Here is a 17451-nt window from a genome sequence, read left to right as displayed (position 1 = left end):
ACCCTCACATGGTCATTATTCGTTGTGGGGGTTACAGTCTGGGCTATGTGACTGGGATACCTTTGCAATTCGCCAGGAAAAACACATTTGCAGCTCAAGTCTCATCTTTCCCCATATTTTATATGTGTGTTTTGAATGTGGAGAAAGTTCAGGGAACCCCGTCCACTAATGGAGAAAACTGGATATAATATGAACAAGGCTATCTCAGCATTCCTTCATGAATATTGTATGCTGTTTATTGCTAATGGTAACATACACCATGTTGGAATTGTTATTTGCTGCACACATGTCACGAGTCATGAAAATGAGGGCTTCTTCTATAACATCCAAGAAGCAGTTATAGTCCTCTAGGAAGAAGAGATACCCAAAGTGGTCTTTTAGGAGCCACTGCTACAAGTTAAAAGAAAACATTTAATTCAGAGGCATGTTATTATGATAGAATGCACTAATTTGTATGTGGCTATTTGCATTCTGGTCTTTTTAGTTTTTGGAATTGGTTTTTACCAGAGAAAATACTAAATTACACATGGAATTAATGTACAGTTTTTGATTTTCACTAATGTGTTTTACATAAGTAAAGAGTGTTTGGCGTTCAGTATAAACTGAATTGTTCCATTAGGCCAGTTTTGAGTTTTTCACCTCAGCATCTGAATTACCTGAACAACATTTTGTCAGGATAGTATATTGGAATAGAATGTGAGTGGTTATAATGCATACTTCAGAAATATACTGCAGGGCCTGTGGTAGTATGCCTCTGTAGTTATGGTTAAGTTGCTCATCTCATAGATGGAGCACCTTTTGGGCATCTTATAACTTTGCCCCCCCAGATGAATCCTCACCAAACTTTGCAATAAGAGTATATGGCTCTCTCAAAATTATTTTGCGAGGTTTATTGCAGCGTCATCCGGGGGGGGGGGTTAATTTATACTTCCTGATTCGGGGTCCATGGATGCCTGTGGACCAATCACAGAGCAGCGTGATGTTCGCAGACATTGTACACGCTCACTGATTGAATGGTGAAAAACATGAGGTGTGTCATATTTTTTTTAACAGTTGCCATGTTGGGTCTGCGGACAGCCACTGGTGTCTGCGGATAGCACGTTGAGGAAAAAGTCTGGAAAACACATTTGGGGTTACTTGGTGACTGTAAGAGGGGCAGGAAAGTGTGGGGGAGTGGAATAAAGTTGATATCGAGCTGTTTTCATAGGTGAAAAAGGATATGCAGATGCCGCTGATTCCGCGGACATCGCTGCTGACCGTGAACAGTGTGGTGAGGAAAAGATCTGGAAAACACATTTGGGGTTATTTGTAGAGCCGAAAGAGGGCTTGGAAGAGGGTGGGGAGTGGAATAAAGTTGACATTGAGCTGTTTATATAGGTAAAAAAAAAGGGTTTGCAGGTGCCCCCAAGTCTGCATACTATATGGTTTAATTATATTGTGGTGGCTGTGGCTGGTGGCCAGATTCTTGAGGACATGGCCATACACCATGCCCCAAGAATCTGACCACTTGCAACACGTAGTATAGTAATATGTGTATAGTAATTATATGTACTGTAAAGGGAGTATACAGTATTAGTAATATGGTGGAATTATATATATGGTATCATTGTAGTACAGTTGAGAAAAGTGCTTATGGAATATGTATTTTTTTTGTGAAGATAACAAATAGGATTATACTGGTATAGGGTTACTTAGTTGCATATGGTAATAAAGCTGGAATAAACACAGTATAATATGGTAAGCAGGATAGTTTAAAAGCTTAAATTGCAAACAATTCTACATATAGATGTACATTTTGACCCTCTTAAACAGTACATTCCATCTACTATGTTTGGTACCACATTATTGTCTGCTACACTGTTGTTGTATTGTCATGAAATAATCATTGGGTCATTTGGAAAACAATCCACAGAGGAGGAAAAAAAAACGATTCTAATTGTGTGAGTGTAAGTGTGATAGTATGTTTGTTTGAAATGTGTTGTAATTTAGGGGATGTTTAAGGTAGTTAGACACCTGTTGGCATATTCTAACTATATTGGACTTTAGAAGAGTTCTGCAGTAAAAAATAAATGTAATGGCATATTTGAAGTGTATTGTAATGAAGGGTATTTTAGAAGTAGCTAGACACTTGTTGGCGTCATTCTAACTGTTTTGCTGTTTTGGGTTTTAAAAGTACTATTGTAGTATTTTAGATGCAGTTAGATACCATTTGCCGTATTCTTACTGTTTATTATACTACAGTTTAGTGACTAAATTTGGGTTGAAGGAATATTAAGAAGACATTTGTTAGATTTTCTGGTAACATATTTTTTGGAGTAACGGATGTGTTACATTGAAACCGACCACTTTTTCTTTTGAAATATACATTATAGTGGCCTGAAGTGTTTGTGGCACCAGTGTGGTAGATTATGCCCACTGTTGTGAAGGTTTTCTTGCCAAGAGATACTTACCTGTGTGTGAAGCTAGTAAGCTTACAGTTGTTTTTGGTACCATCTGCATTGTACCTTAGAAACATGAGTTTCACATATTGGCCATGTGCATTTATTTGTATGCTGGAACGATTGTCTGAATTACAAAAAGGGCATAATATGCTATGATTTGCATTCTGCAAGAGCGGATGAAATGGAATGAATTCCTAATTTGGTATAGATAGTTACACAAATTGTTCATTATAGATGTGCTCTTGTGAAACATGGTTGCAGAGAGTGGATGTATTTTTCCACAGGTATGAAATCTGTAAGATTTCATTTATATGGATGTTTTTGGTTTCTAGTACTTGTAGTAAGTATATTAGGAATTCTTGTGGATCTTCCTGTGTGTTTATGGTGTGTTTTACCATTCCTCCACATTAGTCCAATTCTTGCCTTACACTTGAGACACTAGAAGTGCTGTCAGGATTATTTGTGGCATTTCTATGAAGGACGAGCATGAGCAATTGCAAACACAACTAGTCTGAGCCGTTTCAGTAAATGTTGTGAACCGTTGGTGGCAATTGGAAGAGAAGATTGATGGTTACATTTGCATAGCAATTGACTCCACCTGTGTTGCTGAATTTAAATGGACCAGAGAGTTGTGCCTCTGCATCCTTTGATGCGCCTGCAGTTCTTTTTTGTGAAGAGACATTTCTGTCTTTGTCTTCTGATAGATGTGCAGTTGAGTTTGAACTAGACATTTTTGTGGTTGTATTATTTAATGGAACAGCAGTTGGTCTTTGTTTCTTTAGTGGTATTGTTGCGAGATCTGTTATAGGTTCTGTTTGTATTTGTTTTCTTTTTAAAGGTTTTCATTTTGAAGGTACGGGGTACATATCTAGATGGGGGTGTACAGTGCATGTAGCCTGTGGTATTCTAGGATGCAAGGAATGTCGGCGTTAACTTTGTTTGCATCAAAGTTAACTAGGAATAGACCATTGACTGCACGCAGACAGGAAAGTGCAACGTGACTCATACCTTCTTTAAAGACTGTGCTGCCAATGTCAATCAATGTGTGATCTAGGGTTAGACCTTGCAATTTGTGAATAGTGACAGCATGTGCAAGTGATAGAGAGAATTGTTCTCTGCATACATTCTTGTCTCTTAAAAGAAGGAAACGTGCTATAGGGCCACCTATTGTTTTAACTTCCGCTAGTTGGTCAAAGTGGATGTTGATAAACTAAATGTTGTTTTCATGTGGATTTGTTTGGAAGCCAACTATTGTACAAATTGCTCCATTGACTAAACCTTGTTCCACGTTAAGGTTATGTTTTAGAATTCCTCTGCAGTTTAGACAGAGTTAATACTTTTTCTAATCCAGAGATAGATTTTTATACGCTATTTAGCTGTGCTGTTGCATGTTGACACATAGGGAGTGTTATGTCATGAATGTCAAGTTTGTCGGTGGAGCTAATATGCAGTGTCGGTTGAATTTCTTTTTTCAAAATGGTATTGTTGAATTGACCACAGCTTCCAAGGGTTGGCATTAAGGACATGCATTTTATATTTTGATGAAGATTTTCCTTCTCTGACATCAGGGGCAGATGCGTTTGCCCATATAGCTCATGGATTAGTCTAATATTTAAGATGGATTTTGCATCTTCAGTAAGCAGACCAGTTCTAATGCTTTTTAAAATGGTAGCATAGGTAAGATCTGCAGACTAATGCATGTTTTGAGTTAGTTCTCTGTAGCAATGAAATTGCCAGAGATTTACATTTCCCATGCTGCCGAGTGTGTTAGGGTACTATTTGTGTCCTAATGTTTTGAAAATAGGTTGACCTTTTTACTGTGTTAACTAACAATAATGTGTTTTCCTCCAAACAGTTCTTTGTAGTTCGTTTTGAGGACTTCTTGCATTCTGAGTTGAATTAAAGCATTAAATCCAACATGAGGTTGGAAACCATGCTTACTTCATCTATCAGGAGCACTTTGTTTCAGAATGCTGCATACTTCAGTAGCTGCCACTGCTGATAATTTGGAGTATTTTAATTTGTTTTGTTTTGGTGTTCTACTTGGAGGAGCATTAGTCGGTGTAAATTTACATCTCCTAAACCTGTGGGGGCTGTTACAACAGATGAAAGGTAGTTGTTTGTTAAGTCTTGTAGAAATGTGCTTATTATTTTAATTAAGAATGGTTCACCAGAACCAGCTTCACCACTTATACACAGGAGGAGAGGTTTATAATTTTTACAGCTACAAGTTTCAGTTTCATGTTTAAAACCATTATCAGTTTATTCAGGGACTGCTAGATAAATGGTGAATTGTTCATCATGTATCTGTGATTTCAGCACTGACAAGTCTTTTTCATGTAGTTTAGATTGGTACATGGTATTTTCTACCTCAGTCATGGCTATTTCTGCTTCATTTAGAAGGAGTGGTTCTCAAGTGGTTCTTGGCCTCATCTAAGAGAAGGTTGACTGCCTTCAGGAATGTGTTTATCTAGCAGAAGTTCAATTTCTTCCTCTTGTTGGCGTTCATCGTCCAACATTTGTTTGTACTGTTTAACATTGACATTTGTTATACTGCTTTCAATAGCTGCAGCTTGACATGAGTCATAGTGACCTAATAGTTATTCTTTTGTTTGAAAAGTTGTACTAGGGCCTTGTAATAAAGTTCTCTATGTTGCAGAGAATTAAATGATAACTTTATATGATTAATTAGGCTGGGTTTTATAGGTTTCACTTGGCTTCCTTCACAAGTTGACACTGGATATTTGCCAGTTGTCTCATATGGTGTGACATTGTTTTAGTAGGAGTAGTTTAGGGCTATGTTGTACAGGCACATGTTTTCAAAGCGTTACTTCTGTTTGGGTATTATGTGTCAATTGAATTGCTTTTTAAAATGTCCTGGCTGATGGGATAATTTGTGGCTATTGGTTCTATCTCTTGGCAAGATTTTAGTACTCTTTTCCCAGATGAAGTTTGACCAAGGTTTAGCCAAACAATGTGTTCAGATTTGACATATCAGGCTATACTTGTTAAATTGCCTACAGCATCGTAGAACCCGCATTCCCTATGGGAGAGCATTTGTATATCAAAGCCGTACAATTTTTGTGACAGTGTTTTGTGAGATGATATGTTATCCCAGGTGTGTTTTAGCTCTGTTTTCTCAGCTTTGGTGATATAGGCTGTGACATATCTTGCAACTGCAGTAGGATTGTCTGCAAAGTATTGTATGTGTATGTTTGCATTCCACAAGAGGGCAATGATTGCATTGTAATCATTGATGTGCTTGATGTACTGGGATGCTTCGTCCCTTTTAATGTTGTATGTCGTTTTAAGGGATTTGCCTTTTACACTGTGACACTGTGACATCAAGCTATTTATTTTTCCTAGTTTGCAAACTGGTCTGGGGAAGGCAAAGCAATAGTATTTGCCTTTGTTTATATATCTACGTTGGCAGTATTTGCCAGACTTATGTTTTTGGAAGCTTAAACTTTGTGTATGTCGGTCATTATCTGTGGTTTCTGAAAGGATGTTGCAAGTAATGTATTTTTCAATAAACTGTAAAACAGTTGCATCACTTTCATGGCCTAATTTGGGAGCATCTTTTATCTACAAAAGCATGTGGATGTGTGGTGCTCCTGTGGATTGATATTCTTTTCTCCAAAAGAAGTCTTGCACTTCTCCAAGTGTAGGGTTAGTTTTTTTGCAGATGAGGTGCAGAACGGAAATAAAGTGATGGCAAAAATGCCTTGATACATTGACAGGGTCAAGAGAACAGAGTTCTCCTAGTGTTTGTATATTTATTCCGTCTTTATTTTGGTTTGCAGTGCGTAAAAAGTTCTGCAAGTCATCACATGCTTACTCTGCATAACTTAAAGTAACAAACCATGTGGGTGGGCTTAGCATAAAAGGTAAATCAGCGTGACATCAGAACCAGTATTCTTTTGTACCACATATGTTTGCCAAGAGATTTGTGATACTTGACTGCAAAACTTCAAACTTTGTCTTTTATTTTTTTAAGCAGTTGGGTAGCGTATAGATTTAAAATGAGAGCCTGTTTTAAATGTGTGTGCAACTCCATAACATAGAGTTGCTAGTTTACTTTCGAACAGGTGGTGGAAAATGGATTCTACATTTTGTCTGAATTGGGGGTCTTCAGAATACATTCGTAAAGAGTGATATTCAGATGCACTAATTTGTGCGGACTTTTCATCATATCATCCTCCTTTTTCTGTAGGAAAGAGTAGAGAAAAAGAACATGCTTCTACAGTTCTTTCCCATATGCTCATTGGGATCCCTTGGGTTGACACATTTGATATGCTTCAAATGCATCTTCAATGGTGTCTTTGGAGTGTAGAAGGTGAATTGTATACTGATCTAAAATGTTGGCTGCAGTAACAGGATCTACATGTTCAAATTGGCCAGTTGTTGGTGAATATTGAATTATTTGGGTGGTTTCTTATAAGTTTTCCTCTATGTTTAATCTTTGTAGTATTCACTGTTTTCTTTCAGATAGTGTAGGGCGTGTCAATCTTTGTTTAAGTTGACTAGTTGTTACCAAATTCATTTGTCTTTTCTTGGTCCATCATTAACTAGTGCAATCAAAGATGGAACTATTGGTCATTGTACCCCTAGAGTTTCTACATTGTCTTTACGATCTGATGGCAATTATACTATTTTACCATGAATGCCCTTTGGTAACTCAGATGGAGGCAATTTGGCTGTTTTTGGTTGAAGGCGTATTATAGCTTGAAATGGGTGTACTATTTGGATTATAATGCTCTCATACAAGTTCAGTTGCTGGAGAGGCTTTGGAAGTGGGAATATTTAAATAATAAATTATTAGTGATAGCACATGACATATTGTTATTGTCAAGTTTTGTGTTACAATATGTGCAAACTTTTGAGGGGTCAGTTATTGTGTATTTATTTTCTGATGTTAGATATAACGATAATTGGGATTCCTCATTGTCCTCTATTTTGCAGGACATATTTACTATTTTTATGTTCTTTTTATAAAATGTTCTGCAACAGCAGAAACATACTTGGTCTGGTATTTCAGTAGATGTGTTGTTAAACTTAGCTATTTGTTTTTTTTAATGTGTTTGTTAGGGGTTTAGGGGTTGTGAGGTTTTCGCAAATGTTTTCTGAAGTTACTGAATTTTCGTAATCAACTTCAGTTCCAAAGTATTTACTTTGGATGTGCTCTATTTCTTGAAGGAGTTCTTTGGCTGTACTTGTAAGAGAATGTTATTGTCATGGCCATAGGGCAGGGGCCCAGGCCTACATCACCCACAAGGGCCACTTGGTCCCAGTCCTGGCGCCTTTGGCGCCAGGCTCATGTAAATATGTGCTTGGAACACTCTATGCCTGAGGCACGTGCATCGGGACCAGGCGTGGCCATAGGACTGCATTGGAAGGCACATGCTGGAATACTTGGGCAAGGCAAGGTGGAGCCACAAGGCGTGGCTAAAGGGAGGGGCCGAGCCAGCCTATATAAGGCCAGCCCAATCTCAGGCCCTCGCTTCACGTTATTCTGCTTTGCAGCGTGACACTTACCGCTGTAATCACCTTGATTCTGGCACTCCAGTTCCGAAGCCGCTCCATCGCTGAAGGCGCTTACCTGATTCCAGCCGCTCCATCACTGAAGGCACACCTAACTGTTTCCAGCCGCTCCATCGCTGAAGGTCGCTTACCTGATTCCAGCCGCTCCATCGCTGAAGGCGCACCTACCTGATTCCAGCCGCTCCATCACTGAAGACGCTTACCTGACTCCAGCCTCTCCACCGCAGCGTGTGCATCCTACCTGCATTCTGGCGGAGTTGGGGCCTCTTCTCTTCCGATTCGGACTGCCAGCGACTCGGGATATTTATGAACGATGCTCTCCACAAATTATTGGATATCTATGTTTTAGTTTACATTGACAACATCCTCATTTACTCAAAAACCAAAACTCCGTCAACACCGACTATTTGACAAACTGGAAAAATGCTCCTTCCACTTTACGGAAGTTGAGTTCCTGGGCTTCATGCTGCCCCCACGAGGGATACACATGGACACTCGTAAGGTAGAGGGTGTTCTTCAGTAGCCATTCCCGACATCAGTCAAGGGGGTACAAAGTGAACTCGGATTTGCCAATTTCTACCGGCGATTCATTCCAGGTTTTTCCCAAATCATGCACCCTATTACCTCATTATTAAAAAAGAACAAGAAGTTTCATTGGTCTCCCGAGGCAGAAAAAGACTTCCTGGAACTAAAAGCGGCTTTCACCTCAGCACCCATCCTTCGGCATCCTCGACCCGATCTACCCTATATAGTTGAGACTGATGCCTCTAGTGTTGCTATGGGGGCAGTATTATTGCAAAAGGATCCTGACACGGCACAGCTGCATCCCATAGCATTTACGTCTCGCAAGTTTACATCGCCGGAAAATAATTATGCCATAATCGACAAAGAATTACTAGCGATCAAAGGGGCTCTTAAAACTTGGAGACACTATCTTCTAGGAGCCAGGCATACTGTCACCATCATTACAGATCACCAGAATCTACAATATTTGAAAACTGCCAAAGCCCAATCTTCCCGTCAGCTTTGTTGGGCCCTTTTCTTCACAGAGTACGATTTTGTGATCACATATCGGCCAGGAGTGCGTAACGGAAAGGCTGATGCTCTGTCACGCATGGAAGAAGAGAAGGACGCCTTTATGCCATCAGACCCAGTCCCAATCATTCCGGAAGAACGGATTCAAAATCAAATCTCTGTAACTGCCTGTTTGGAAGAATTAAAGATGGACCTTCATTCTCAAATGTATCAAACCGCCCAAAAAGAATGGTTACACAAGGGGGATCAGTACTCCATTCAAGATCACTTACCCTATTTCCAAGGACGGCTATACATTAAGGACAAAGAAACTCAAAACAAGATTATTGCAAACTACCATGAATCTTTGTGGAAGGACACCCTGGAATTACTAAAACCCACGCCAATATCAGGAAAAGTTACTGGTGGCCAACCTGGAGAAAGGATGTGGCCCAATTTGTCAGTACCTGCGGAGTTTGTGCCCAGCAAAAATCCCAAAAGCTATGCCATGCAGGTTTATTGCATTCACTCGCCATACCACCGGCTCTGTGGCACACGTTATCCATGGACTTCATTACGGACCTACCTCCATGCGATGGTTTCAACACAATCTTAGTAGTGGTAGATTTGTTCTCTAAGATGGCACACTTTATTCCACTTAAAGGACTTCCGACCGCAGGAGCTTTGGCAACTGTATTCCTAGAGCAGATAGTCAAGCTACACGGTTTTCCTTCGGCATTGGTTTCAGACTGAGGAACGTAATTTGTCTCAGCATTTTGGCGGAGTTGTTGCAAGTTGGCGCAGATTGACCTTTGCCTCTCCACTAGTCACCATCCCCAGACCGATGGTCAAACGGAAAGGACTAACCAGACGCTGGAACAATACCTGAGATGCATGCTACAACAAACCGAAAAGCCTTGGAAGGACATTATATGGTTGACTGAGTTTGCGTATAGTAACTCCATCCACACCAGTACTGGACAAACTCCCTTCTATATTATGAATGGTCGGCATCCCCGGACATCATCCTTTGACCCGCCTGATGAGCTGGAAATACCAGCAATTACCTCCCTACACAAAACAATTACTCAAACTCTGAAAGAAGCAACCAAGAATTTAACCAAAGCCAAGGAACATCAGAAAAAATTTGCTGACAGACTTAGGAGGGAAGCCCCGCAGTACCGTATTGGGGATAGAGTATGGTTGGCTGCCAGGAATGTACCTCTAAAAGGGCCTCGAGCCTTCCAGCTCAGATATCTCAGACCCTCTCCCGTCAAGGCTATTATCAACCCGGCCGCAGTACAACTGGACCTACCCGCCAATATGTGAATTCATCCTGTGTTTCACGTTTCACTCCTAAAGCCAATAAAACCCAAAACCAGAATCAAAAAGCCTCCTGAGCCAGACATTATCGAAGGGGAACCTGAGTATGAGGTCAAAGACATTCTGGACTCAAAAGTGGTGTGAGGGAAGCTGTACTACCTAATTGATTGGGAAGGCTATGGACCTCAAGATCAAACTTGGGAACCCGAGGAATTCGTCCATGCACCATGATTGATCAAGCGATTCCACCTTGACAATCCCACCAAACCCGGATCAGGGAGGAAGAAACCCGTGAGAGGGGCCTTGCGGGGGAGTTCTGTCATGGCCATAGGGCAGGGGCCCAGGATTCCATTACCCACAAGGGCCACCTGGACCCAGTCTATGAAAATATGTGCTTGGAACACTCTGTGCCTAAGGCACGTGCATTGGGCTTACCTGATTCCAGCTCCTCCATCACTGAAGGCGCACCTATCTGTTTACAGCCTCTCCATCGCTGAAGGCGCACCTACCTGATTCCAGCCGCTCCATCGCTGAAGCCGCTTACCTGTCTCCAGCCTCTCCACCGCAGTGTGTGCATCCTACCTGCATTCCGCCGGAGTCGGGGCCTCTTCTCTTCCGATTCGGACTGTCAGTGACTCAGGAGTATCTCGCTTCTTCGCCGCTTCACTGTGGAATCTTCCTCCGGAGGCATCAAACCACCTCCAAGTCTCTGGACTCTGTTCCACGCCATCAGACTGCTCCTTCAAGGGGAAAATAACACAACAGGTTAGAAATCTCACAATCACGAACCTTGGGCTGCATCTTACCTGAGCCTTGACTTCCATCATATCGATCTGTGTACCTGTTGTCCTAGAGAGCCCATCCTTCTCAGGGGAATCCCAATAGCCGTTCCACGCTCTCGACCTTCATCTTCACACCTGTTTGGGAAGAGCAGCGACATAGCAGGAAATCATTACTGCTTATCATTTCCTCAATACTCATTGCTAAAGACATTATTAGAAACCAAAGACTTACCTACAAGTGGATTGGTCACAGCTGGTCTGGATCGCCATGTTGCGGCCCAGTGAAGTAACTAGGCCCTCTCTACGCGCCCCTGCTCAAGAAAGCAGGACGGAGAGCCCAACATCTCAAAAGAACAGGTGAGCTTGCATGGGAAGACCCTTGCGCACATTGTTCGGCACGAAAGAGGCGAGGGGATTCAGGACACCTCCACACTCTCCTCATTTCCTCACCTCTCCTCCCAGGTGCAACACCAGTATCCAGAACACTGTCCTTCGAGGCAGCTAGGGGAGACAACCGACACCAGGGAGCCAAGTCGAGGGAGGGCTCCGACTGTGCCCCAACGCCCCCGCAGAGACCAGGTGAGCGTAACAGTTATTCAATTTGTGCAGTTCTAGATCAGGACGTTTTGCATAATATAGCCCATGCACAAGATTCTGTATAACGTAATTGTGTGTTCCTAAAATGAATGCTAATGGATGTCCTTGAAGTCCAGTGTGGCTGCACACTGGACAAGAGTCTATGTTTTGTAAAGTTTTAATTTCACTTTTGTCTTTTAGTTTCACAGTGATTGAGGACTTGTCTTAAAGATTTAAACAATTGTTGGCATACGTTACACATTTTTTCCAAAATGGTGTCTCCTACCATTTCATACCCTCAGCCATTACTGTCTAGGGTAATTTTTTTTGTTTTGTTCTTGTTTATAAGCCTCTTCATTGAAACATGATTCTGTGCTCCTTGTGTGAATATATTGACCTTCACCGAACTTTGAAAAGGTATCTATATTGATATTGCACATGTTTAGAAGTACTTTCCGTAATGAATTGATTTATTTAGTTAGTGGTTTCATTCCGTTTAAAATCAATATGAACAACGTTCTCTTTAGTAGCAATGTGCTGTCAATCAGAGCTTCAATGATTAGACTTCTGTGGTAGTTTTTAAGGGCAGATTGTGATTTTTCAGCTGTCTATATAAGATTCTGAAGACTCTACGGTGGACATTTTTTTTTTATAAAATACATGTTTTGGAACGCTTTACTGTGGGTACGTTAACATTGGTAGATATAGTGTTAGGTTCATTAGCAGGTCTGCTTTTGGCTGTACGTTTGTTTTTACTTTTAGTTTTTGCAAGAGGGGCTTCACTTTTTTAGTGATAGCTGGTTTAGTTCTGTTGACTGAGGTTACTAACTGTTTTGTTTTAATATTACTATATGGCTTGCATTTATTCTTATCTGCTCTATTCTTTCTTTGTTTTCTACAGAGTTGCCTTTTAGTAGGCATTCTATTCTGTCTGCTGGGAAAAAAGAAAGTTTGAGTTTGGAAGTTGTGGAATGTATATGCATGTATTGTGCATGGGTGTGTCGGTGTGATTGTAGAGATGAATGGAGTGCTGTGTGATTGTGTAGAAGGATGATATGTGTGGTTGGGAAGGTTGTAAGAGGTGTGATGAGCTTGGGTTAGTGAGCAAGGGAGTGGTGGTGTGATTGAATAAGTAGGGACATTATGATGTTTTGAGAAAACAGTGGGCATTATAATGGTGGTGTTTAGATGGGAATAGAAAGAGTGTGAATGTTGCAATATAATGAGTAGAAGTGAAATAAATGTTGGTTCGAAAAAAGAATACTCTAGGCCAATATATAGGGAAAGTACATTGTTACAAATAGAGAGACATATGTGCTATATTAATGGACTTAATTAATGTGAAGATTGTTCCTTTTTCGGTTGCTGTGTTCGGAACTCTTCTTCTTTAATGTAATTGTAAAAGAAAGTTAGTGGGTATATGTGTTAATGGTCAAGTACTTTTAGTAAGAGAGGTTGTTATTTATGAAGGTAGAAGGAGTTGTTGGGAAAAAGAGTTAATCAAGTTGTGTTATGGGTGGTGTACTAAAGTATGGTAACTATGTTGTTAGAACAATTGGAGTATGACTAGTGCTGTTTGGGACATTAGAAGGAACATGCATGTCCGGTTATTTTTTATGCTACTGATTTTAATGAAAGAAGTGCTGTGTTTGTGGTACAAATTTGTGTTGCAGTGTTACCAAAAAATAGGAAAACAGTGGCGTAGTGGTAATGTAATGGCAGATTCTTGTTGCAGGAGTATTTGGTATGTTATAGCACAAGTTGGGAAAGAAGAGTACTTTATATGTAAGGTGAAGTGTTGTATATAGATACGGTATACTCATATGTGTAAACAGGTGGAGAATGGAGGCAGTGTAAGGGGTGTAATGAGTGACGTTTGAAAGTGTGACATTTACATGGAATGAAAACTTGAAAATCCTGAGCATTTAAAAATGTTTCTTTGTAGGAGCATTTTCATGAAAGTTAAAAAATGCATCTCTGCATTTATAGCAGCATTGTGTATTACTTTTTTTGTAAAAGAAAAGAATAGCATATGGGAAAGATTTGTAGAACATTTTTAAGTGGCACTTGGTGTGTGGAAGTTTAATATGTTGGCAGTACATGTATACTTGCAAAAGTAATGCATTTCCAATATGTAGGTGCTTATCAATTCTCGTTTTTTTCCTTTGTATTGTGAGTTGTAGTTGCACTTTTTCCATTAGAAAACATGGACTACAAGTCCCAGAATGCAGGACTTTTCCTCAAACTGGCCCATGTATAGGTTGGCTATAGCAGGGCACATTCTGCCCCATGGCAACTCCCTTTGTTTGTAAGTAATAGTCCTTGTTAACGGGAAAAAGATTATGCTCTAGAGTAAAATTAAGAAATTCTTTTATCATCTCAACATGTTTCCAATTAGATGCAGAGAAGTCTGTGAATGTATAATCAATAGATTCAATAGATAGTGAATGTTCTATTGATGTGAATAGGGACTTAACATCCAATGTAGCCAATTGATCTTTGCAGCAACCTTGGGCAATTACAACTGATGCCCTAAAACCTACAAAGGATAACGTGGATGTGACGTCATGCGTCACGTATGTGTGATGTCGCCCACCGTATGAACACTACATCAAAATGACGGATGCATTAGATGTGGCTCGAAAGAGCAAACTAGGATGATTCTAGACAGTACATCCTCACATCAATTGAATACTTAAGGTACGTTTTTGGGACAATAATGTTGTTTGAACATTAGGACAACTGGCCATGTACAGATGGCAATATAATGTTTCTCAGATTCAGACCAAATCTCAAATCAAGGAGGATCTTTAGAATATTGATACAGATCACTACTAATATCAGATGTAAAGACAATTTTTAATAGGGTGAGTTTGGTATACTAGCAAATCACAATTAAACAGCATAATGCTGCATGAATTATTATGTTGCAATAATACACAACATTATCAGCACTGGTGATAGTTGAAATAATGAACCACACAACCTACATATCTTATTTTAACTAGAAGTGTGGGGTTGTGGCTTATCTTGTAATCCATATGTGTTTGTCATGATATGGACCAAATGAAACAAAATGGCTGACTATTCAATTAATGGGATTATAATGTGGCACCAGTACAGTGACATACAACATTTGTAAGAGTGTTAGGTGAAAAGCTTTAAGGAAAAAATGTATTTGGAACTTTATCAGCAAATTGATAAGAGATTATGCATACTAATCAAACTTTCATATTTTTTCTTTCCCAATTATTTTGGCCATAATGGGAATTGTGTGTGTTTTTCTACTATTGTGGATATTTTACTATTGTTTGTAGTTTGACTTTATTCTGCGATCCTCAAATAAGTCTTGGTAACCACCTCCCCCTCGCTCTCAATATGTTCTCATATTTTTAGAAACAAATTTGTCTTCACAAATACAGATTATATGGTTTGTTCAGACTATATGTGATTATTATTTTATATTCAAGTAATTGTAAAGCCTTGAAAAGAACCTATGTGGTCAAAACATGTGTCGGCTGGGGCACAGTGAACTTATAAATATTTGGTACAATAATATATTTGTTTGATTTGCAACACTTTCGTGAAACACAAAGACTAATAGTGCAGGTTTTGATTAAGACTAGTGATCAATTTTTGTTTAATAAAATAATTCAAATAACATCATGGATAAGCACAATCATTAATGGTTTAAAGTAATTCAAAATATATTATAGTGCAGCGGTCGATGCACTATATTTAAGTTGAGTATCAAGTTGCATGATTGATTTGGCTGATATTCAGCAAACAAAAGGCTTGTCACACATCGAAGCCCCCACCCTTTCCCAGGCAGCATTATGCAAAGATTCAATAAAGGAAGTTGTAGAGTTATTGAGAATGCAAAAAACACTGTTTTCAGCCAACTCTGTTTATTGCCCCATAGAGAAAAAGTCAAAATGTCTTTGCAGCGCACAGCAAAAACCGGTGGATGAAATTGGACCAGTTATGAAACAACTTGAGCAGGAAACATTGACTCCATTTCTTGGAGGGGTCTGAGGTTATTCTATTCAGTAGTTGTTCAAATGTTTGACGGAGACGGGGGTGCCCCCTTCTCCCAAAATTATAATGACATTTTTCTCATAGGCCTTTTCAGAAACGAAAAAATGCATTTTTTTGTTTTGTTTGATGTGAGGGATAATAAGGGGTTATAACGGGTATTACTGGTGTTAGCCGAAAATGTAAAGTGGAAGAAATGCCATTTGGAGGAGGAAAGGGGATTAAATGGCATCAGGTAAGAGGTGGGGCGGGGGAAAGAGGACACTTTGAGAAATTAGGGAGTTAGAATAGGGGGTTGGGGACCAAGTTCAGAGCTCGAACATTTTCGCATAACTGGGGTTATTATGGGAATAACCGCTGTTATAGCAGAAAACGGGATCAAGATTGAAAGTGCGTCACACGAAAATAACCTTGGTTATTTGCAGGTGTTTACACATAATCAGGTTTATTTATAGTACATTGCAAATATAAACGTGGTTATGGGGAACAAGTAAAAAAAAAGAGAATTAAAAAAATTAGATCAATTAAAAAAAGAGGAGTTTTACACCTAAAGTGAGGTGTGGTTAATGGGTGTGGCCGAAGCATATGGGCACTGGGTTTCTTTAAGGAACCTAATGGAGCAATATAGAAAATGGACACGGCCAAAGGCCATGGCTAGTGTGCCCAAAAGAAACCTAGTGGTGTGGCCGCAGCCAAAGGCCAAGTGTAGTCGCATTGGAAGAAAGCTATTGGGGTAACATGTAAAGGGTCCACGGCCAAAGGTCAGGGCCAATAGTCATGGGCAAAGGCCAAGGCTAGTGAGTAAGAAAGAAAGGTAGTGTTTTAAAAAATACAATGGGTATGGTCAAAGGCAGTGCTCACTGGTGGGCCCGAAAGACAAAAGCTGTGGCCACCTAGTGGCTCCAAAAGAAACATATTAGAGGGACATTTTCACACTTTGCCCAAAGGCTCATCACCTCGAGAGCCCTGGTTCTCTCTAGGTAGGACTATTGCAACAGCCTCTTTCTCAATCTTCCTACTTCTACTCTCTGTCCTCTACAACTCATCCAGAACAGGACCGCAAGACTTATCCTTGGCCTCAAGCCCTGGGACTGTATTTCTCCAGCGCTGAAATCCCTCCACTGGCTCCCTGTGGCTGCAAGGATCAAGTTCAAGACCCTCTGCATAATCCACAAGGCTTTCTGGGGCTGGCACCTGCACTATCTACAATGCTCTCTTCCTAAATACTCTCCCTCTAGAGTCCTCTGCTTGTCCTCCTCCAACTCTCTGCGGGTGCGCCGCTTTCACAAACAGAAATTTGGGGGTAGATCTTTATCCTCTGCAGGTGCTTCCCTCTGGAAAAGCCTCCCTGCCTCTCTCTGTCTTGAGCCTGATCACCTTAAGTTCCAGAAACTCCTCAAGACCTTCCTTCTCTCTTCCTCCTTCTCTCTCCCTCTCCCCTGCTAACCTCCTTTCTTTTCCCTCCTCCCTAACTCTGTTCAGTTTTTGCTGACTGGTTGCCTGGTTCTTCTCCAGAGCCTGCAGGTCCCAGGCTCCAGTGCCTGTCTTTTCGACTTGCCTCCGGGCCGCTGCACTTTGTTCAACATTACTGCACTTTCAGCTTATGCTCCTTGAGAGGGCAACCCAGGGCCCTACTGGACTAAACTCATTGTTCCCCCTCACCCTTCCCCCCATCTCTGCACCTTCTTCTGTACGTATGCATTACCTAAATGTACTAGGACCAGTTCATTTGTCTGTCC

The sequence above is a fragment of the Ambystoma mexicanum genome, chromosome 7q (assembly GCF_040938575.1).
Source record: "Ambystoma mexicanum isolate Mex_15411 chromosome 7q, UKY_AmexF1_1, whole genome shotgun sequence".
NCBI classification, from domain to species: domain Eukaryota; kingdom Metazoa; phylum Chordata; class Amphibia; order Caudata; family Ambystomatidae; genus Ambystoma; species Ambystoma mexicanum.
Note: the sequence above shows the minus strand (reverse complement) of the source record.